This window comes from Macrobrachium nipponense, chromosome 3 (genome assembly GCF_015104395.2).
Source record: "Macrobrachium nipponense isolate FS-2020 chromosome 3, ASM1510439v2, whole genome shotgun sequence".
Taxonomy (NCBI): domain Eukaryota; kingdom Metazoa; phylum Arthropoda; class Malacostraca; order Decapoda; family Palaemonidae; genus Macrobrachium; species Macrobrachium nipponense.
In genome coordinates, this window is record NC_087202.1 from 31,097,098 (window position 1) to 31,122,097 (window position 25,000).

Below are 25,000 nucleotides of genomic sequence, written 5' to 3' on the forward strand. Positions count from 1 at the left end.
TCTGCAGTTGAAATCTCTCTTGTTTTCAATGGCTATATCTTCTTTACCGTCGCCAGAGAAACACATTGTTCATTTGTCATTCGCTTGGTATTCTGGTGCGTTCACGCTTTCAATGGCTTTTAGAAGAATCCGATTTCATTATCAGGATGCGCGAAAGGGGGTCGTTTCAGCGAGTGCTAAAAAGTAAGGATGCTCTCGGGAAATCGCTGGAACCATTTCCTTATGAAGAATTTCAAATATCGCTCTCTCCGAGGTAAACTTTATGGCGGCATAAAACAACCAAGCAGCCATGATCACGGCAAATAACGTAGCCAAAATTTGGCCAAAATTAGAGGTAATTTGATCGTTAATGAATGTTATAACATTATAACGAAGCGAAACAATGCTATTAAGAACAAAAAAGCAAACAATCCCCAAACAAGAGATAGAATTAAGACACAATAAATCAGAGTATTTACATTCCGTTTACATTTGATCTCTAGATTAATAACGAAACATCGTCCATTTCACGACACCGATCAGTAGAGGATTATGGAAGCCAAACCGTACCTGGGTTTATAATCTACTCTCGACTTGTATTTTACAAATCTGTCCCAGTGTAAGCCACTGTTATTGTCTTTCACTATTATCTAATTTGCTAATAAAAAAGGCTCTAACATCGATATTCACTATATTATGTTGTATGCCATCATTAAGGAATATGGATAATGCTACAACTCTTCAATACTATGAAACAGTTTTACAACAAAAGTCTTGCAGTAAGGAGACCGACGACTTGGGAACGATTACAGGGAGTCCAACCTTACTTACCTCTTTCTTAGGCATATACTGAGTTGAAGGTGAATTGATGCAGACGTCCCATTGTCTACTGTCTTTTTGCGGAATGACTCTGCTTCGCCGGCCATTGAATAATACTCTGGACCCGAATCTTTTTTCCTCCGGTTCAAAGGTGTTCGCTGAGGAATTTCTCATTTTACAGGCACATTATCAGTCTTGGATTTCCACCTGTGTTATGAATCACTCATTTCTAGGCTTTTTCACATGCCTGATATCATTTAAGGGAAGATTTTTACGTATTATTCCATTTTCTTCGGAACGTCGGGTTGAGGACTACATATTTCCGTCAGGTGCAGTTCTGAAACACATTAATACATACATACAAATATACGTTTTATATACTACGAACGATAATTCAGGAAAGTAAAAACGCCGCAGCATAAATGAAGAAAAATTATAAAAACAATAAAAAAAACCAGCAGCTATTTAAACAAGTAGTTTTGGGAGATGATGATGATAATAATCATACTATAATGGGCGTAATGTCTGTCTGTCTGTCATTCAATCACGGCCAACGGCTGGTCAGATGGGCATGAAACTTGGCAGGGTTATGGTGGGGACCCCTAAGATGGTTTGTAATGGGGTTTCATCCAACCTACCCCCCTCCTTTGTAGGGGGTGGGGGTGAGAAGGGATTCCCTGAAACGGAGCTGTTTCTGGTCGTGAAACGAGGCAGGTTATTCCCGTAGACTTAGTTACTTTACGATTTTTCATACATAATTTCTGTACAACTTCCCCGGAACAAGTCGCGAATATTTCAGCTCAGACACAATAGAAGATGAAAATTATCATCAATATCCGCAAGATTTTTTGAATAACTTAAATCTATCGGGACTGCCAGTGCACAAAATAACGTTTAAGAAGTACTGCCCGGTAATGTTGCTTCGGAATTTCGATCCTGCCAATGGACATAATAAAAAGGAAACTGACAAGTTCCTACTTTCTACTCTTTTTTGGAAGACACAGGATCATAAGAGCATTTATCAGTAGCCATAACGCACTGACATACAAGTTGCGTCTTTGCAGTAACATAATGAAAAGAAAGATACTTTATTATTCGTATCACCGTGCAAAGTAATTGACAAAGAAACGAACCAATCAAGATCCCTGTTCCGTTAAATGAAAGTCACCGACAAAAGAGAGAGAGAGAGAGAGAGAGAGAGAGAGAGAGAGAGAGAGAGAGCCATTTAACAACATTAATGCACTACAATTTTATCATTTTATCTTGCTATCAAAAAATGAGAGAAAGAAAGAGAGAGGAGATAATTTGTGATTTGAGAGCTAAGTAATTCGATAATCCTATCGCCGTCTTCGTTACTTGACTTACATTGAGAGAGAGAGAGAGAGAGAGAGAGAGAGAGAGAGAGAGAGAGAGAGAGAGAGAGAGAGAATCATTAAAAGAGGGTAAACAATAATGAATACATACTTCCTTACGTTCATTGATCGTCCCTTCACTTACTTTAAGAGAGAGAGAGAGAGAGAGAGAGAGAGAGAGAAGATCATTAAAAGAAAAGAGGGGAAACAATAAACAACAATGAATAAGAATTTCTCTGCGTTCAGTGATCGTCCCTTGAATTACATTACGAGAGAGAGAGAGAGAGAGAGAGAGAGAGAGAGAGAGAGAGAGAGAGAGAGAGAGAGAGAGAGAGAGAATATCATTAAAAGAGGGGAAACTACAATGAAATAGGAATTTCTCTGCGTCAGTGATCGTCCCTTGAATTACATTACGACGAGAGAGAGAGATAGAGAGAGAGAGAGAGAGAGAGAGAGAGACTATTCGTGTAATCGCCTTTATTTTAATATTGCTGAACAAATAGTACATATAAATTTTTCACTTCTGCACCCGTATTTTATCACCCATCGTAGATGGGTAAGTTTGCTAATAATAATAATAATAATAATAATAATAATAATAATATAATAAATAATAATAAATAATAATTATAATAATAACAATAATAATGAAGAGCAAATACGGACAGACTATACATACACGAAAGGAAGGAGGGAGGAGGCTACTAAGTATAGAGGACTGCGTCAACATTGAAAACAGAGCACTGGGCAATATCTGAAAAACACCATGAAGACGAGTGGCTAAAGAGTGCATGGGAGAAGGACTAATAAAAGTAGACGAAGACCCAGAAATATACAGAGACAGGAGAAAGACAGAGAGAACAGAGGACTGGCACAACAAACCAATGCACGGACAATACATGAGACAGACTAAAGAACTAGCCAGCGATGACAATTGGCAATGGCTACAGAGGGGAGAGCTAAAGAAGGAAACTGAAGGAATGATAACAGCGGCACAAGATCAGGCCCTAAGAACCAGATATGTTCAAAGTACGATAGACGGAAATAACATCTCTCCCATATGTAGGAAGTGCAATACGAAAAATGAAACCATAAACCACATAGCAAGTGAATGCCCGGCACTTGCACAGAACCATACAAAAAGAGGCATGATTCAGTGGCAAAAGCCCTCCACTGGAGCCTGCAAGAAAACATCAGCTACCTTGTCAGGTAATAAGTTGGTATCGAGCGACACCAACCTGAGGGAGTGATAGAAAACGATCAGGCAAAGATCCTCTGGGACTATGGTATCAGAACGGATAGGGTGATACGTGGGCAAATAGAACCAGACGTGACGTTGATTGACAAAATCAAGAAGAAAGTATCACTCATTGATGTCGCAATACCATGGGACACCAGAGTTGAAGAGAAAGAGAGGGAAAAAAATGGATAAGTATCAAGATCTGAAAATAGAAATAAGAAGGATATGGGATATGCCAGTGGAAATCGTACCCATAATCATAGGAGCACTAGGCACGATCCCAAGATCCCTGAAAAGGAATCTAGAAAAACTAGAGGCTGAAGTAGCTCCAGGTCTCATGCAGAAGTGTGTGATCCTAGAAACGGCACACATAGTAAGAAAAGTGATGGACTCCTAAGGAGGCAGGATGCAACCCGGACCCCACACTATAAACCACCCAGTCGAATTAGAGGACTGTGATAGAGCAAAAAAAAAAAAAAAAAAAAAAAAAAAAACAATAATAATGATAATAATACAAAATACAAGGTTCTTGAAATTGCAAAACAAGCTTCCACAAAATAAAAGTCAGTATATATAAAATGAACTTGGAAAATGGAAATAACAAATACGTAAAGGCAAACTAGAAAAAAATTAAATTCTTCAAAGCAGCAATGCAAATCCGAAAGAGCAGGGCAACAATATACTTTATCTCGAACTTATGTACACCGGATTTCCGGGCTGCTCCAGAGGCAAGGGCCTGTGCTAGCTACTACCAAAAAGACCACAACGCACTTTTATAGTAACAGGAAGGAAATATTTGAATAGGAATGAAATATTTCTGTTACTTGGTTCGTGTAGCAATATTACCCGCACTTGTCACAGGGGCAGAGACACCAAAAGCGCGAAGGGAGTTTTGTTGTTGAAACAGCTTGCAGAAGATAAACTATAAAATTGGAATTGGAAGATGACATCTAAAGCCAAAGGCCAAGCCCTATGAGGTCATTCAGTGCTGTAAATAATGTTGAAACAATTGTTAGGAGAGGGTGGAGAGTCAGATGGAAGAAAGGGAATATGAATGGAGGTAAAGAATGAAAGAGGTTGCAGTTCGGGGACGAAGGGACGCTGCAAAGAACCTGAAGTAATGCCTACAATGTACTGCATGAGATACACTGGCGGCGCTAATCCCATACAGAGGTTTGAAGAAGATGGCCAAGGGATAAATAAATAGAGGAAAAAGGAAACTGGGACTTCGAAACCTCATCTTGAAGACAAAAATTCCAGGAGGGTCTTGGCATCCAAGCAAGTAAATGGTATGCCATTAATGGTTAAATAAATAGTCTAAGCACATGGCACTAATACTATCACCAATGAAAGCCTTACTTATTATACATTGCTTTCAGAAAACAATAAGTAATATACTTCTTAAGATAACCTTAACCGACACCATATACTGTCCAGTATTCTAAATAATTAGGCAAAGCGCTGCTTGTGCCAAGCAAATCATGGAACAGGAGAATGGTACCACAGCGGCCAACCTTTCAAGTCCTAGTTTTAGTGAGTTCATCCTCATACACTTATAACTACACCTATTCCCTGCCCACTGCAGGTTTGTATTGTCTCTAGCAATAACTTTATTTCACATGCGACGCAATGAATAACTGCAACAAGAGTAGCCCCATCTGCATTCTAAGCCAACAAGGGAGTTAAGAGCGTAACTAGAGCGTTCAGAGGCTGAATAATCTAAACCCCAAAAGGGTCTCTTGACACATCTCTGTTTCCTGGCATGAAGTACTAATGATAAAATCTGGTGCACACAAAAAGTAGGCAGAGCTGGTGGCAACTGATGGCACAAGCCCCCTAAAGCGGGGAAAGCTTTTATCAATCTAATCCTTTTTTTTTTTTTTTACAAATTAAACCAAAAACTTAACCACTTTGTCGTGGATTTATTGAGATCCCAAAACTGCCCAGAGGATCAAGACAATTTGGTGCTAAGTTTACTGTAAATTAGAATAAAGAAAAGACGGTGCTAAGTTCACTGTAAATCAGAATCAAGAAAAGATGGTGTTAAGTTCACTATAAATTAGAATCACGACAAGATGGTGCTAAGTGCACTATAAATTTGAATCAGGACAAGATGGTGCTAAGTTCACAGCAAATCAGAATCAAGACAAGATGGTGCTAAGTTCACTATAAATTATAATGAAGGCAAGATGGTGCTAATTTCACTGCAAATCAGAATCAAGACAAGATGGTGCTAAGTTCACTTTAAATTAGAATCAAAACAAGATGGTACTAAGTTCGCTGTAAATTAGAATCAAGACAAGATGGTGCGAAGATCACTATAAATTAGAATCAAGACGAGATGGTGCTAAGTTCACTGTAAATTAGAATCAAAACAAGATGGTGCTAAGTTCACTGTAAATCAGAATCAAGACAAAATGGTGCTAAGTTCACTATAAATTAGAATCAAGACAAGATGGTGCTAAGATCACTGCAAATCAGAATCAAGACAAGATGGTGCTAAGTTCACTGTAAATTAGTTTCAAAACAAGATGGTGCTAAGTTCACTGTAAATTAGAATCAAAACAAATGGGCTAGTTCACCTGTAAATTAAGAATAAAACAAGCTGGTTGCTAAGTTCAACTGTAAATTAGAATCAAAACAAGCTGGTGCTAAGTTGACTGTAAATCAGGAAAATCAAGGACAAGTGGTGTGCAAGTGACGCAAACAGAATTCAAGTACAAGATGGTTGCTTAAAGTTGACTGCAAATCAGAAAATCAAGAAACGATGGTGCTAAGTTCACTGGTAAATTAGAATCAAAAAAAAGAAAATGGTGCTTAAGTTCACTGTAAATTAGAATCCAAAACAAAGATGGTGCTAAAGTCAACTTGTAACTTAGTAAATCAAAACAAGATGGTGCTAAGTTCAACTGGCAAATCCAAAGAATCAAAGGGACCAAGAATGGGCAAGTGACTGCAAATTCAGGAATCAAAGACAAGATGGTGCTAAAGTTGACTGCAAACTCAGAATCAAGAACCAGATGGTGCTAAGGTTTACTGTAAACTAAGATTCAAGACAAGAGGTGCTAAAGTTGCACTGCCAAAATCAGCAATTCCAGACAAGATGGTGCTAAGTTCACTGTAAAATTAGAAATCAAAACAAGCATGGTTGCTAAGGTGGACGAAAATCAAGAATTCAAGACAAAATGGGGCCCATAAAGTTGACTGACAAATCAGAAAATCAAGACAAGATCGGTGGCTAAGTCCACTGAAATTAAGATTCAAGCAAGATGGTGGCCTAAAAGTTCACTATAAATTAGAATCAAGACAAGAAATGGTGCTTAGGTTCGCTGTAAAATCAGAAGTTCAAGACAAGGATGGTGCTAGGTCACGTAAATTTGAAATCAAAACAAGATGGTGCGTAAGTTCACGCAAAGTAATTAAGAATCAAAACAAGATGGTGGCTAAGTTCACTGAAATTAGAATAAAAACAAGAATGGTGGCTTAAAGTTCACTGGCAAACTCAGAATCAAGACCCAAGGAAATGGTGCAAGTGGACTGCAAATCAAGAATTTCAAGACAAGATGGTGCTAAGTGACTGCAAATTCAGAATCAAGAACAAGAATGGTGCAAAAGGTCACTGGTAATTTAGAATCAAAACAAGATTGGATGCTAAGTCACTGTAAATAGAATCAAAACAAGATGTGCTAAGTCACCGTAAAATAAGAATCAAAACAAGATGGTGCTAAGTTCACTGTAAATTAGAATCAAAAAACAAGATGGTGCTAAGTTCACTGTAAATTAAGAATTCAAAGAAAGAATGGTGCTAAGTCAAATTCAACAGAATCAAGGACAAGAAAATGGTGCTAAGTTGACTGCAAATCAGAATCAAGAAGATGGTGCTAAGTTACTGTAAACGAATCAAGACAGATGCTGAAGTTCACTATAAATTAGAATCAAGACAAGATGGTGCTAGTTGCTGTAAATCAGAATCAAGACAAGATGGTGCTAAGTTCACTGTAAATTAGAATCAAAACAAGATGGTGCTAAGTTCACTGTAAATTAGAATCAAAACAAGATGGTGCTAAGTTCACTGTAAATTAGAATCAAAACAAGATGGTGCTAAGTTCACTGCAAATCAGAATCAAGACAAGATGGTGCTAAGTTGACTGCAAATCAGAATCAAGACAAGATGGTGCTAAGTTCACTGTAAATTAGAATCAAAACAAGATGGTGCTAAGTTGACTGCAAATCAAGAATTCAAGACAAAATGGTGACGCGAAGTTGACTGTCAAATTCAGAATCAAGACAAGATTGGTGCTTAAGTTCACTGTAAATTCGAAATCAAGAAACAAGATGGTGCTCAACAAGTTTCACTATAAATTAGAATCAAGACAGAGAATGGGTGGCTTAAAAGTTCGCTGTAAAAATCAAAATTCAAGAAAAAAAAAAACCCAAAGATGGTGCTTAATTCACCTGTACAATTAGAATCAAAACAAGATGGTGCTTAAGTTCACTGTAAATTAGAATCAAAACAAGAATGGTGCTAAGTTCACTGCAAATCAAATTAGGAATCAACAAGATAACAAGATGGGTGCTAAGTTCACTGCAAATCAGAATCAGACCAACAATGGTGCTAAGTTGGCCTGCAAATCAGAATCAAGACAAGAATGGTGCACGTTGGACTGCAAATCAAGAATTCCAAAGCCAAGATTTGCTAAAGTTCAACTGTAAATTAGAAACAAACAAGAATTGGTGGCTAAGTTTCACTGTAAATTAGAATCAAAACAAGATGGTGACTAAGTTCACTGCTAAAATAGAATCGAAAACAAGATGGTGCTAAGTTCAACTGTAAATTTAGAATCAAAACAAAGATGGTCTAAGTTCCTGTAATTAGAATTCAAACAAGATGGTGCTAAAGTTCACTGCAAATCCAGAATAAGAAAACAACGCATGGTGGCTAAGTTCACATGCAAAATCAGAATCAAAGACAAGATGGTGCTAAAGAATTGACTGCAAATTCAGAAATCAAGAACAAGATTGGTGGCTAAGTTCACTTAAATTATGAATCAAGACAAGATGGTGCTAAGTTGACTGCAAATCAGAATCAAGACAAGATGGTGCTAAGTTCACTGTAAATTAGAATCAAGACAAGATGGTGCTAAGTTCACTATAAATTAGAATCAAGACAAGATGGTGCTAAGTTCACTGTAAATTAGAATCAAGACAAGATGGTGCTAAGTTCACTGTAAATTAAATCAAACAAGAATGGTGCTAAAAAGTTCACTGTAAATTAGAATCAAACAGATGGTCTCAATTTCACATGTAAATTAGAATCAAAACAGATGGTGGCTAAAGTTCGCTGTAATCAGAATCAGACAAGATGGTGCTAAGTTCTCTAAAAGTGTAAATTAGAAAATCAAGACAAGATGGTGCTAAGTTCACTATAAATTAGAATCAAGACAAGATGGTGCTAAGTTCACTGTAAATCAGAATCAAGACAAGATGGTGCTAAGTTGACTGCAAATCAGAATCAAGACAAAATGGTGCTTAGTTCGCTGTAAATCAGAATCAAGACAAGATAGTGTTAAGTTCACTGCAAATCAGAATCGAGACAAAATGGTGCTTAGTTCGCTGTAAATTATTTAGAATCAAGACAAGATGCTAAGTTCACTATAAATTAGAATCAAGACAAGATGGTGCTTAGTTCGCTGTAAATTAGAATCAAGACAAGATGGTGCTAAGTTCGCTGTAAATCAGAATCAAGACAAGATGGTACTAAGTTCACTATAAATTAGAATCAAGATAAGATGGTGCCATTTTCACTGTAAATTAGAATCAAGACAAGATGGTGCCAAGTTCACTGTAAAGTAAACTTTCTTTTGTCAAGCCTCTGGAAAATCTATGTAGTTCATTGAACCTAAGTTTACATGTAAGAGCCTTATAGTTCACCAGATAGAGGGAAGCAATCAATCCTTTTGAAACAACTTTGACTCAACCACTGTTTATTGTCTTGGCTGCAACTAGTTAGAAGAAGAAGGCCTTTCAAATAACTAAACTCATAGTTCATTGGAATGATTACCGATCAACTTCACAGGAACCTTAGAAATCAATAAAAAGATGGAGATTAGTATCTGTACAACCAATAAGAGAGTACGGATCATTTGCAAGTGTTGAAGCTGGGAGAAGGGACCTAAAACACATTAAATATGATGGGGAACCCCATATGGATTTTTTTAGAATACAAATGCTGTGGTTATCAAAAGTATTTTTATGTCTTATGAGTGAAAAGTAAGCCTTGCGATACGAAGCTCACGTATCTTGAATTTCAGGAATTTCTCAGGTGATACTCATTTATTGTCATAATGGAGAAACTGCTATAATGTTAACGATCGTCTAGAGGTTATATGACAGTCCACTTGATCGAGAAGGATTCCACAAGACTATACTTCACCTAGATATCTTATGAAACAGTTAAGAACGTATCACATATGCGTCTTTAACTCTGCATGTGTAGTACGTAACGTAAGTTGTACACACATAAAATGTGTGTGCTTTAAAGAGTATGTACTCATTTGTTTCGGTAGTTTACTGTAATTCCACGCAAGTAGATAAACGAACCACGGTTTTTTTTATGTGAAACGAATAGACGTTAATTAACTAAGATATTCGGACATTTTTAACAAAATCCTAACGTCAGGTTTACAACGTACCCTTTACTTTATGTAACAGCTATTTCCACATAGTCCCAGGAGGTACTAATGACAGAAATTGAACTAGTTTCGCCACTTTCATTCCGTTAACTTCTTTCTGGCCCGTAACGTTATTCCTCAGTTTTCGTCGAATTCCTCCTGAATCCCAAGCAAGAAAAATAACCGTCCCCGACCCTCGTAATGTCTCCACCTTGAGAGTTTTCTTCCCGTAGTTCAATCAAACGTATAGACGAGGTCTCATTTGTTTTCCCGGGGGAGGAAGTGAGAGAGAAAGATGAGAGTGAGAGTTTCAGGCAATATACATATTTCACTCCAGATGGAATAGCCTTCTTTGAGATATCCGGATCCATTTTTGAAATGATTCGTCTTCTTCCAACATCCTCTGGGAATCAAACCTTCCCCGGCGAGAGAATTAGCAAACTTAGTTAATGTTCATGTTTCTTCTTCCTTCCCTCTTTTCTTTTACTCCTTCATTTACTCGGTGCAAGGAGTCTCGCCTGAATGCCTTGTAAATGTGAGCAGTTATGGGATCATTTTTTTATATATAGCGCAAAGGTAGCTTTTTTATAAAGTTTCGCAAATGAAAAGAACAGTATCGCAAGAGAGAAAAGAAGAAAAAGAGGGAGACATAAACTCTATCAATTTGAGAAGAAGACCAAAATAGTAAAGAAGAATTTGAGCGTTGAAAAGACGATCTATTTGTACGGAAAAAATCACAAAACATTGCCCTCATATCTTAACTGAGAAGTCCTCTCGCCAATCAGAAATTGCACATTATTACTTCCAAGAATTTTTATGAATACTTCTGAAAAAAATAAAACATCGAATTACAAACTTCTAACCTTAAGTGTGTTACCCACCCTAGCTTTAAATTCATACACAAGAGAACTTATATTATAATTGGTTGTTTTTTTACAAGTATTTTACGAGAATCAGAATTGGAAAACAGAATTTATGCCAAAGGCCAAGAGCTTGGACGTATGAGGTCATTCAGTGCGGATAGGGAAAATGAGCGTCAAAAGCTTTTAAAAGGTGTCACAGAAGGAAAACCTCGCACCGGCTCTAAAACAATTGTTGGGAGACGGTGGAAAGGAAGATGTAAGAAAGAGCATATGAATGGAGGTAAAGGAATGAAAGAGGTTGCAGCTAGGGCCCGAAGGGACGCTGCAAAGAACCATAAGGTAATGCCTACAGCGCACCGCGTGAGGTGCACTGACAGCACTAAGCCCCTGAAGGTACAAGAATCCGTTAAAGTAGACGTTGGAGGGAGACGAAGCTTAGCGCTTAAAACAGTATATAATATATTCCGAGAGGTTGCTTAATGTTAGACAATATATCTTTCATATGAAGTTTTCGGTTAGTGTTCGCTAACAAGTACACTAAAAAAAAAAAAAAAAAAAAAAAAAAATGTTTGGAAACATCCTAAGGTGAGTATTACATAGCCACGCAAGAAGACATACACATGAGCAAACAGCACCAACCCGTCATTGCAATACCTCGTTGTTTCCATTTGGGTGCAACAATAGAATCGAAAGCAATTGCATCAAATCCCAGAGAGAAAAAGGATGAGATGCAGCAATACTTTCCCCTTTTTTTCGCCTCTGGGAACTTCACGAGTCTATTCATATAAAGTAGCAATTTGGCGCTAGGATGGTTCCTCCGAAGAGCAGAATTCCCCGTCTCGGCTTCTTCTTCGTCTTCTTCTTTCTGGTCTTGTCTCGAAAGTTGCCAAAAGAATATTGCGGAGAATCTGCGTTACGACAGACTGTGACGGACATTAAATTTTGTTTGCTCAGAGACTGGTATACGTAATCCGATTTAGAGTTATGACGTGAAACTACTTGATTTATTAAAGGAGAAATAGGCGGAAGCTTTCGCCTTATCTCTATTTAATTATTGAACCTCAGTCCTTTTATTTAAATAATACTTTCAGTAAATCCTGCCATAATTCTAAATCTTAGGACTATTGTTCAGGTTCCATAAAAACAAGGACAACCATATGATGCAAGTATGCAAGTTTTGGTGTTTTGCTTTCATTATGGCCACGACAGCACAGGTCATTAGCCTTGAGGAGATCCACAAGATTAGGGGAGCAATTTCTTGAAATAGGGGACGGCACATGCGTATTAGTATTCAAGGAATATATATATATATATATATATATATATATATATATATATATATATATATATATATATATATATATATATATATATATATATATATATATATATATATATATAAATATACATATATATATATATATATACATATACATATATATATATATATATATATATATATATATATTACACACTTACACATACGTATATGTATACTACATACATACAATGTGACACACATATATACATTATATGATTTATATGTATATAGATATATACATATATTCATATAAATACAATTAATAATTTATACACATACACACACATATATATACACCCAAATGAGCACCAAATTAGGACCTTGTATGAAAATAAAAATAGCAGAATACTCGTGGCACACGAGCAGCTAACAGTCAACGTAACATTGTAGGGCTGCAAATGAGACTTCGTAATCTACAAACCAGAGAGGAACGCCAAGGAATGACATTTTTACATTCACGTTATAAAACGTCAACAACTAAAAAAAATCATAAAAAACATTCCATGCGACACTGTTTTGAGAGCAAATGTAAAAGTGAATTTAATAATGTCTTTCTTGTCGTAAAGAAATAATAGTTATGTTGTTTTACCCCTTGACCGTATTATTTGCTCTCGACTAGATGATAGCTTCATTCCTCTATCTTTCTTTTCATGGTTTTCTACAGGCTGCGAAAGGAAAGTGCAAAGGTTCCCGGCTCCATTAGCCTTGAAATTCAAAAGTTATTTATAGCGAACAAAAGCCAAACACCACACCTCACCCACCTTTTTTTTAACGTGAAGTGTTGCTGTAAGCCTTTCCTATATAGCATCCGTCTTCCTTGTAAAAGGTTACACGATATGAAACCGTACATATACTGGTCAGAATTCATTTGAAATATAGATTTTTTTTTTATTAGCTTTTCTTAGCTGGTCTTCTTGGATACTACAAATACAGTAACGTAACCTAACTTGTAGGTGCTGTAGCCTATAACAAAACTCGGGGATACTGTGGGCTAACTTGTCTGAGCGACGTAAAACGATGCAGTGACAAAACTGGCATGAAACACCAATCCCAATAAAGACTGATAAAATGAGAAATAAATGAAATCACTGTTTCCAATTGTTTAACATTATACGTCTTGGTACTCAAGAACATTAGGTATCTATTCCACGAATATCATTAACGAAGGCAATGATTAAACACAAAAGCCAATATAAAAGCTAGAGCCGACAGAAAATCTGAAGTGAAAAAAAATAAAGGGAATTATGGAGCAAAATCAAATTCCACAGATGGCACCGTGGTCCGTCATCTTCAAGTTTCCAGTTCTAATGAGGGAACTTTCTGGGTTGGGCCTCAATTTCTTTGAAATTCATTAAAAAATCTGTGAAAAGTTGTAATCACATTTTCCCTTTTCTTGAGCCCTAGATTTGGCTCATCCCCTCTTCTTTTTCCGAAAAATATTCCATATACCTCGAGGACCCCGCCCCCCCCCCCTTTTTTTTTAAAGAAAAACTTTACCGTCGTCGATTGAGGGCGTTTTGTTCTTATAATGCATCAGAAGATTAATTAAGCGTTCAACCCGAAACGGAAAATATCTTTTCCCAAGGACAACAGATTCTAATTATCTGCATAACTTTGAAGAGTCAATGATGTGTACGTCCATTAGACAAGAAGGAGACAGTACCACCCTATGGCTGCTTGGACAACCAAGGCTTTAACAACTACTTTATTTTCAAACGTCTGGAAAGCCAGATGAGGGATTTTAAAAGGTAATCATTAGCATAGGAAAATGATGTAGCTCAAAGACGACCTTGGTGACGGTGGAAATCCGAGACATTTAGAACGGTATGGCGAAAAAAAAAAAAGTTTACCGAGGCAGCGTTGAAAACAATTAAGGACCTGAAAATCTAAAGGTACGATAAATGGTGACTGATCGGGGCAGCGGCCTTGGTTACTAGAGTTCAGATGGTAATGCTCAAAGATTAATAAATAAATAACTCGGTGGAAAGGAAACTTTGGAATTTCAGGAACCAATTTTCCTAGTAAGAATGATCACGACTACGTTTCATTGCAACACGAAATGCTTAAAATACAATAGGAATAGAATGGGATATAGAATTTGGGCCAAATGCCAAGCTTTGGGGCCTATGAGGTTATTCAGTACAGGGAGGGGAATTGTGAGTAGAAACGTTTGGCAGTTGTAACTGGAGGAAACCCTCAAAGCAGTTGCACTATGAAACAATTGTTTGGAGAGGTTTGATAGCAAGATGGAATGAGAAGAATACGAATGGAGGTGGTATAGTATAAGAAATAAAAGGAACCGCAACTAGGGGCCAAAGGGACGCTGCAATGAACCTTGGGTAATGCCTACAGTGGACTGCATGAGGTGCACTGACGGCACTATCCCCTACAGGTTTAAAGTTGAATAATGAAAATTATATAAAAAGCGTGGAATTTCGCAAATGCAAAGAAAGCGCAGTATCAACTTCAGGAAGAAAGCTAAGAAGCAAGAAGTCTATTAGTATTTCGTAGTATGACGAATCCGAAACCCATCTCAGAACAAACAAAAGGAATTTTAACAATGAAAACATAAAAAAACAAAACACAGGCACACATCTTGTGAATCTTTCAATTAACTATATTGGAATATGAAATATAAATCATATTGTGGACATCCTACTCTGCCACTCTGTACTGACCTGAATAAGATATGTCCGTCCTCGTCTGACGTAACGCAAATTCTCCACAATATCCTTCTGGCAACTTTCGAGACAAGGCCAGAAGAAGAAGAAGAAGAAGAAGAAGAAGAAGAAGAAGAAGAAGAAGAAGAAGAAGAAGCTAAGACAGGAAATTCTGCTCTTCGGGGGAACCATCCGAGTGCCAAATTGCTACTTTATATGAATAGACTCGTGAAATTCCCAGAAGCGAAAGAAGAGGAAAGTATTGCATATCCTTTTTCTCTCTGGGATCTTATGCAACTGCTTTCGATCTCATTGTTGCACCAAAATGGAAACAGAGAGACGTTTGTTTGTTTGTATGGTGTTTTTACGTTGCATGGAACCAGTGGTTATTAAGCAACGGGACCAACGGCTTCACGTGACTTCCGAACCACGTCGAGAGTGAACTTCTATCACCAGAAATACTACACATCTCTCACACCTCCATGGAATGGCCGAGAATCGAACTTGCGGCCACCGAGGTGGCAGGCCAAGACCATACTGATCAGGCCACTGAGGCGCTATAACAGAGATGTTGTAATGTGCTGTCTCCGTGCTTGTTACCCTGTATTACAATTACGAAATACAATGCATTCTGGCAATGTTAGAATAATCGGTAGCGAACTGTTCTAGATAAGTTCACATACTTATATCTTTCCAAAAGCCTGAGCGATAAGCCGTCGCTCTCCTCACCGTCTTCATAATCCTATTCGTACCCACACACAAAAATGAAAAAACAATCACATCTTTCTGAATTTAAAACTAAGTATTGGTGAAACAGATCAAATGTTTGCGCATATTTTACTTTTGAGTATTGATAGAATAGAACAGAATACAGAACTTGAGCCACTGGCCAAGCGCTGGGACATGCTCACTCACAGCTGAATGACAGTAAAGGTCTGAAAGGTGTGACATGATGAAAAACCTTGGTGCAGTTGCACTATGAAAAAATTATTTTATAGGGTGGAAAGATAATATGAACGGAGGTACAGTAAAAAGAATGGAAAAGTCGCAGCCTGGAGTCGAAGGGATGCTGCAAAGACCCTGAAGTAATGCCTATTGAATATTAGTAGTCAAATTCTTTAACAAAGTAATTGGCAATAAGAGGAAAATGTTTTGAGATTCTTAAGAACTGATCTCGTTCTGAACTTCGGAGTCCTTCTCCATTTTGGGCCCCTTCAAACTGACTGTATTTATTTTAGTTTGTTTTTTCTCTTCTCTCCTACAGTAGTTTACTTTTAACCTACAAAACGGTATTAAAACGCTACCTTGTAGCCATTCATCACAAAAGCATCCAAAGTAAAAATGTTCGCCTTTAGAAGGTAGCGACACATGTTAAGACCCCTTGCACCGAGCTAATGAATGAATAAATGAAAATCGCAAAAAAATAAGGAGAAAAATGGAAATTACCTGTTTCCTAATCCTCTCGTCGGAGAAGGTTTGATTACCAGCAGATGTTGGAAGAAGACGAAACATGACAAAAATGGATCCAGATATTTCAAAGAATGCTACTCCATCTGGAGTGAGATATGTATATTGCCTAAACTCTCTCTCTCTCCTGGGAAAACAAATGAGACCCCGTCTATACGCTTGATTGAACTTAGGCGTGGGGGGGGGGGGGGGGGGATAAAAACTCTCAATGTGGAGCCATTACCGGGGTCGGGGACAGTTATTACTTCCCCCTGCTTAGATGCCCTGATGATTTCGCCAAAGAGCAAGGAATGACGTCAAGGGGCAGGAGGGAGAGAAATAAATGCCATTTGAAAACTTTCACTCTTATTCCCACTTAGTTTCTTACGGGGTTTAGCAGATATAACAATCAATGAATTACTGTTGATAGTACCGTCATCAGTCACATAAAAATATGACAGAGTATGCACCGATCCTTCAGAAGTATGATTCGCGATTCACTTGAAATATGGAGGATAAATGTTAAAAACAAGATCCTTCGCTGTTCTGCGAAGCATGTGCGCTATACAATTAAGTGCCTTCACCCAAACACACAGATTCACGAATATACTGCACATTTACAGTCACTCAAAAGGTTTATGCTATGAATGATCTCATTCAGTTCTGTATCTTCTAAAATATAATCGCTGGATGCAACCAGCCTGAAACCTTTGTCAAGTGTTCTTAAAATTCTATAAACCAAATTCATAAACCAAAAAAAAAAAAAAAAAAATACAATACAAAATAAATAGCAGCAGCCCTTTAAAATCAGTAATTAATGAAGGTCAAAGAAAAATTTTACCCAGAGTCCTCAGGATCATAGCACAAGAGAGCAACAATACTGCCTTTTTTTTATCTGCCTGTTCCAGAAGACGGGAATCTCGTCAAAAAATATACGTTTGTTGGACTCAAATCTGAAGCAGGTGATCACCCGTTAGTTCTCCTTTAACACGGCATAGGAGAAAAGACCTGACGTAGAGCTCACAATGCACTGTGAAAAATCATTGTCGATAGCAACGATTCTACCATAATATCGACAGTACTGAAAACGTCGCGTTGGGTATACGATAACGAAATCAAGAAAGCTATACAGGGAAAAGAATGTTCCTAAACAGTGCAATAATGATCGCAAATCGCTTCTATAAAAAAAAAAAAAAAAAGACATTAATTGCATCGTGTTTTTTATTAAGGCTTTAGGCCTTATTTTTATCTTCGTTTCACATCATCCTACGTTTGACGACGGTACGTTCTTTCCTGTTATGACTTTCTTCATTAATGTAATTGTTTTTTCTTCTTGATTTCCATTTCTTACACTGTTTAACAGAGAGAGAGAGAGAGAGAGAGAGAGAGAGAGAGAGAGAGAGAGAGAGAGAGAATGTACACACATACGGGACATATATATCAATATTTATGTGTGCACACATATACACACAATAGTAGTTGTTCTTGTTGTTGTAATTGTACTTGATGTTGTACAGTTGTTTAAAAAATCTTTAAGCAAATTTTTTTTATCCATTATGATTTATTGAAAGGAAACGATGTTCTATTATTCAAATCCATGGTAGGGGGCACATACCAGGTGCCCCACAACATAAATCCGCCACTTAAAGAGAGAGAGAGAGAGAGAGAGAGAGAGAGAGAGAGAGAGAGAGAGAGAGAGAGAGAGAGAGAGAGAGAGAGAGAGTTAAAATTCCTGATAAGGAAAAATTCCCCGACGATTTCCCGAGAGTATCCTAAACATTTTGCACTATTGCTAACGGCTCACTTTTGTGCAACTCAGAATTGAAAACGGATTCTTCTAAAAGCCATTGAACCGTCCGAACACCCGTTATCTATAAAATAGCAAATAGCAAATGTCAAATAAAGCGGTACTACACAGTCAAAATAAACATATAACCACTTTAACCAATATACTATATACAACTGATACTAGTGTGTGTGGGTGATATATAAATATATATATGCATACATACACACACACACACACACACATATATATGTATATATATATATATATATATATATACATATATATATACATATATATATATATATATATGTGTGTGTGTGTGTGTGTGTGTGTGTGTGTGTGTGTGTGTGTGTGTGTGTGTGTGTGTGTGTGTGTGTGTGAAGGAAAGTGAAACACTGGCATAGCTGCAAGATCTTTCGACTCGAGTCCTTTACTTAGCAAACATGAGAAACTGAGATGACAAGGAAGGGTCGTATAAGTGACAGACAGGGATTATAAGGAGATTAGTACCTAGAATCCAACACACCTGGAGAATTAGTAACCTTCCCAAACAAGCATAAACATGAGTACAATTTAAGAGGTTTACAAAAAGATTAAGTCCAACTGCTCAGACACAGGGACAAGACAATTAAAGGATAATGCAGGTCAGCATTCAAACCGCTGGTAAACAAAAACTTATTTACAAAACATTAAAAATACATATACAAAGAAAATATCTATGAGGCAACTAATTTGTATTTAAGTCTGTGATTATATCTTTGAGGTCATTCTTAAACAAGTTACAAATACAAAGATCTAAATGAAACGGGCCACGACTAATATTAACATTACAATGGGAAGTAAACTGTATAATGGCAGATTCTACAAGATTTCGTGATGAGACATCTTTTGATTTTGCAATTACTGGACTACCAATCCAATTTATTCCGTGGGTTTTTTTCGCTTAAATGAATGAACATTGCATTAGATGTTTGCCCAATTCTGACAGAATATTTATGCTGTTTGATTCTTACTTCTAACCCCTTGCTCGATTGCCTGAGATAAAAGGAGGGGCAGTCCATACATGGAATTTTATATATTATATTGTTGCTTTCCATGGGGCCAATTTTTATTAACATTCCTTTTAGTGTGTTATTATAGGAAAAAACGAGGTTGACCTTAAAGGATTTTAACAATGATTTAATAGTTTCAAAACTGTTATAATAGGGCAAAGAGAATGTTCTTAGAAGTTTCTTTCTCCGTGTTACTTACACTATAAAACTTTTGTTGGCTTTATTGTAGAAAATATCTAATATATGTGAAGGATAACATAAATCTTTCCCTATTTTTCTTATATATTCAATTTCTTGATCCAAATATTGGGTATGACAACGCACAATGCTCGTAATAATATAGAAGAAAAAATTGATATTTTGATATTAAGATTAGTTGCTTCATAGATATTTTCTTTGTAAATGTATTTTTAATGTTTTGTGAATAAATTTTGTTAACCAACGGTTTGAATGTGGTCAACTGCTGCCCTGTATTATCCTTTAATTGTCTTGTCCCTGTGTCTGGGCAGTTGGACTTGCTCTTTTTGTAAACCTCTTAAATTACACCCATGTTTATGCTTGTTTGGGAAGGTTACTAATTCTCCAGGTGTGTTGGATTGTAGTTACTAATCTCCTTATAATCCCTCTGTCACTTATACGACCCTTCCTTGTCATCTCAGTTTCTCATGTATGTCAGTCGGTGTGCTAAATAAAGGACGTAGGTCGCTTCGTGGCTTATACCTTTATCTATGCATTTATCACGTTCCAAACTTTCGTGATTCAGTTATATATATATATATATACGTATATATATATATATATATATATATATATATATATATATATATATATATATATATATATGTGTGTGTGTACACCAGTTGTATATAGTATATTGGCTAAAGTGGTTATATGTTTATTTTGACAGTGTAGTTCCGCTTTATTCGACATTTGCTGTATAACGAAATCTGGAGAAGAATTTCGTAAAGCTCTTAAGAATAGGTTGCTAGCTACGTCTATCTTGATAGGAATATCATGATAGCTAAAGTAGTGAATGTATGAGAACGAGAACGTTGGTTTTCTGAATATGGTAAATTTGTATTTTGCCGTGTCTCTAATTATTGAAACATCAAGAAAAGGAATTTTGTTGTTCATTTCTCATTCAACTTCAAATTTGATGCTGGGCACTGATGCATATAATTTTGAGAGTAATTCATTGAAACTGCCCCATCTATTATCCCAAAATGTTAGAATATCATCTACATGTTTCATCCACAGCAAGCTTTTGTGTTTTATTGCATTTATTACTGTAGTTTCAAAGTATTCTACGTACAGATTGGCTAAAACAGGACTTGAAGGACTAACCTTACACGTTATTAGATTCACATAATTTACCCAGCGTTATTATTTTCCCAAACGCCAATGGGAAATGATTTGAACAGGGGTCTAATTTTTCCCCAAAAAACCGTAAAACGTCCTGTACTGGTACTTCAGTGAATAGAAAATCTACATCAAGTCTTAAAAAATTTATGTTGTGAAGGGGTATATAAGCTTCTCTGAATTTGTGATAAAAATCTTCCGAATGTTTAATGTGACTGGGAGAAAAAGTGCCTAAGAAAGGGGAAGGAGGCTAACTGACCATTTAGAAATTTTATAATTCAGAGAAGCACATATAACACTTCACAAAATAAAACTTTCAAGTTACTTCTTATGGCAAGTTTAATTGAAATGTCATGATAGCTGTAAAAATATATATATGAAAGTGAGAATGTCGCTTTCCTGAAGACAGTGAATTTGTAGTAATTAGTTCAGATGACCAAGACATCTAAAAAGGAGATTTGGTTAATATTTTCCCATTCTACTTTAAATTTTATGCACGGGACCAAGAAATTAAATTTTTGTAGAAAAACATCAAAATCACCCCATGCATTATATATATATATATATATATATATATATATATATATATATATATATATATATATATATATATATATATATATACATACATTCGCAACGAGATAAATAATCAGCAACTACATTGTTTTTGCCACTAATGTGCTGCACTCTTAAGTTATACTGTTGCAGACACAAAGACCACCTGGTCAGTCTTTGATTATGGTTTTTCATTCTCTGGATAAATGATAGTGGATTGTGATCAGACAACACTAAAATTTCTTCATTCCTAGGTCTATTCACATACACTTCAAATTTTTTCAATGCTGTGATTAAGGCTAAAGTTTCCTTCTCGATTGTCGAGCATACTTTCTGATGTTTTTTCAGTTTTGTAGACATGAAGCACACAAGATGGTAGATATTATTTTCATCTTCTTGAAGTAGAACAGCTCCAACACCACAGTCCGACACATCAACTTGTATCACAAATTTCTTGTCGAAGTCTGGAGCTTGAAGTACTGGTCTTGAAGTTAAAATGGCTTTTACCTTCTCAAAGGATTCTTGACACTCTGGAGTCCAAATAAACTTAGCTTTGGGACTAGTTAAGTCTGTCAAGGGAGCTACTACGGCTGAGAAATTTGGGCAGAAACGACGATAAAATCCAGCCATGCCCAAAAATCTCTGTAGCTGTTTCCTGGTAGTAGGTGGGGTAGCCTTACGGATACCTTCTACATTAGCATTTACTGGAGCAAGAAGGCCTTTCCCAACTTCAAACCCAAGATACTGCACAGTTGCCTTTCCAAACTCACTCTTCTCTAGGTTGATTGTTAATCCTGCTTCTTGAAGTTTCTTGAAAACTTTCCTCAGAATCTTCAGATGTTCTTCCCACGTTGTAGAGTAAATCACGGTGTCATCTAGGTATACACCTACTCTTTCTATTGATCCTAGCAGTTGATCCATCACTCATTGAAATGTTGCCGGTGCATTCATCAGACCAAACGGCAGAACAGTATACTGATACAGTCCAAATGGAGTAATAAAAGCTGACAGCAACTTGGCATTCTCATCTCAGGGAATTTGATAATATCCTTTCAACAAGTCTATCTTGGAAACAAACTTGGCTTGCCCAATATTATCAAGTAACTGATCTATAAGAGGCAAAGGATAATTATCAGCCACACTGATAGAATTCAGTTTCCTATAATCAGTACACATCCTAAATGAATCATCTGGTTTCTTCCCTTACACACATGGAGAACTGAAGTAACTTGAACTGGGTTCTGCTAATCCATGTTGCAGCAAATACTCAACTTCTTTCTTCAAAACATCTCAATGATAAGGTGATAAGCGATAGGCTCTTTGCTTGAAAGGTTTTCCATCTTCTTGAATCTTGATTTCATGCTTGGTCAGATCAGTACGTCTAGGCACATCTGAAAAAATTTCTGGAAAACTTCTAATTACTTCACTTAAGTCTTCACCTTGTTCAACACTCCGATGTTTCAGTTTATCCTCCAAATTTTCCAAAATTGAAGAATTATTCATCTTGCTTGCAGCTCCCAATTCGTAACCATCATCGTCTTCTGTAGATAAAGTTGTTTGGGTTACTGACACAGTTTCAGTTTTAGTTTCTGAGAAATAAGGTTTCAAGAGGTTCACATGTATCTTCCTTTGTCTTCTTCTTCCTTCTGGTGTTTCAATCACATAAGTTCTATCACTTAACTTCTGAATTATCTTGTAAGGACCTTGCAATTTACTAGTGAGGGAAAATCTCTTGACAGGTAAGAACACTAACACTTGTTGACCAACACTAAAACTTCTTAGCTTAGTCTTAGCATCAAATCTCCTTTTCATTTTCTCTTGACTCATTTTCAAGTTTTCTAAAGAGAATTTTCTAATCTCTTTCAACCTTTTCCTTAAGTTTTTCACATACTCTCCTTGGCTTTCCTCTTGATTTTCTTCCCAATTTTCTGCAAGAATCTTCAACGGTCCTCTCACTTCTCTTCCAAAAATCATTTCATTAGGTGAGCATCCCATACTTTCTTGATAAGCACTCCTAACTTCAAACAACATTAATGGTAAACCAACATCCCATTCTCTTCCTGACTCAGAACAATACTTTGTCAGCATACTTTTCAATGTTTGGTGGAACCTTTCCAAGGCACCTTGAGTCTCTGAATGATAGGCAGTGGATAACTGTTGTTTCACTCCTAACAAATTCATCACATCCTGGAATAACTTTGAAGTAAAGTTTGTTCCTCTGTCACTTTGTACTATTTCTGGTATACCAAACTTTGAGAAAAACTCCACAAGTTTTTCAGCAACTATCTTGGCAGATATGTTTCTAACAGGGATTGCTTCTAGATATCTTGTCACAGGACACATTAATGTTAACAAATACTCATTTCCCTTCTTTGTCTTCGGCAGTGGTCCAACCATATCTATAATCACTGTGCTAAAGGGTTCTCCTCTAACTTCTATAGGTTGTAGGGGGGCTTTCTTGATGGTTTCATTTGGTTTTCCAGCTATCTGGCAGGTATGACACTCACGACAAAACTTGCTAACAGCTTTGTGAAGTCCAGGCCAGAAAAAATACTTCATGATCTTCTCCACAGTCTTCCTGATTCCCATATGTCCAGATTCATGAGCTACTGCAACCACTTGCTTTCTCAATGGATATGGAATCAAAATTTGATGATATTCGCCCCATTCAGCATCTCCTGGTATATCTGTAGGTCTATACTTCCTCATCAGCAAACCTTCCTTCAGATAATAACAGGTAGGAGTTTGTTGCATCTCTTCTTGATCAACAACTCTGAAGAACAAATCAGTTAACGATGCATCCTTCTTCTGCAAGTCCATTAGCTTCTCTCTTGTCACTTGACCAACTTCAAGGGTTGAGTTCTCAATATCTGCTAACTCAGCTACAGTAGTTTCACTACTATCTTCAGTAACACTTTGACTACTCGGAGTCTCTTCAGGAACATCAGGTTTTTCTTCCTCATCGTCGTCGTCTTCTTCATCTTCTTGGGAAATCTCTTCTTGGTGGAAACTTCACTTCCCTGGAACAATTCTTCTAAGCACAAAGATCCTTCACTTGATCCTTCTTGGGTGTGTAAATCCTCAGTTTCTTCACTTGCAGTCGTAGTCCTCTTCATACTTCTGGTAGTTACACAACTAGGAAACAGGTGGGGGTTATTCTTCTCCAACTCTACTGTAGGACTAATCCTCAATGGTTTGTCTGTCACTACAGGACAAGGAATAAATGGCACACCACCAACTTCATTCCCCAACAGAACATGTACACCTTCCACAGCCAGTGAGTCCTTTACAGCAAAATCAACATTCCCTGTCACCAATTCACATGACAGGTGTAAGCGGCATATAGGAGTTACTTCCTCTCCTCCTATACCCTTCAAAATAACTGAATCTCCTGTGAGACTCTTCTCCAACTGAGGGTGAGAACCACGTACTACCACACTATGGTTACTCCCTGTATCACGTAATATCTTGACTGGTACCTGCATACTTCCTTCTTGAGTTGACAGCATACCCACACAGATATATGGCTTAAAAGCCTCCACACTGCTAAGCCACTCACTGCTTGAGGTAACATTTCCACTGGTTGCTAAACATTCAGCTTGTTTAGTTTCATTCTTCTCTGGAGTCTGATTCTTTCCCACACTGCTCTTCGTAGTTTGTTTCCCCTGGTCGCCTTTTACAACTTGACCAATTGGCTTTGACTGCTGTTGATTCTGGTAATACTCTTGACTGTAGTGTCCTACTCTTCCACACTTGAAACAGACAACATTAGGTTTCTGTAACTGTCTTGAAAAACTGGATGAGGATTTCACATTAGTTTGCTGAGTTATATTACCTTGTGTACTCTTGGTAGTATCATTAAATTTGTTCCTGTTATTTGGATAAGACTTAAAA

At 37.0% G+C, this 25,000-nt stretch overlaps 1 protein-coding gene across 1 annotated transcript in view; it reads right to left on the reverse strand.

Moving 5' to 3' along the window:
• Positions 1–25,000, reverse strand: part of LOC135221686 (protein C19orf12 homolog) — a 365,807-nt gene that overhangs the window by 110,187 nt on the left and 230,620 nt on the right. The window contains exon 6 of the transcript XR_010316070.1: positions 811–1,135. The gene's annotated coding sequence lies outside the window, so the exon portion shown is untranslated. The remainder of the gene's footprint in view (positions 1–810; positions 1,136–25,000) is intronic.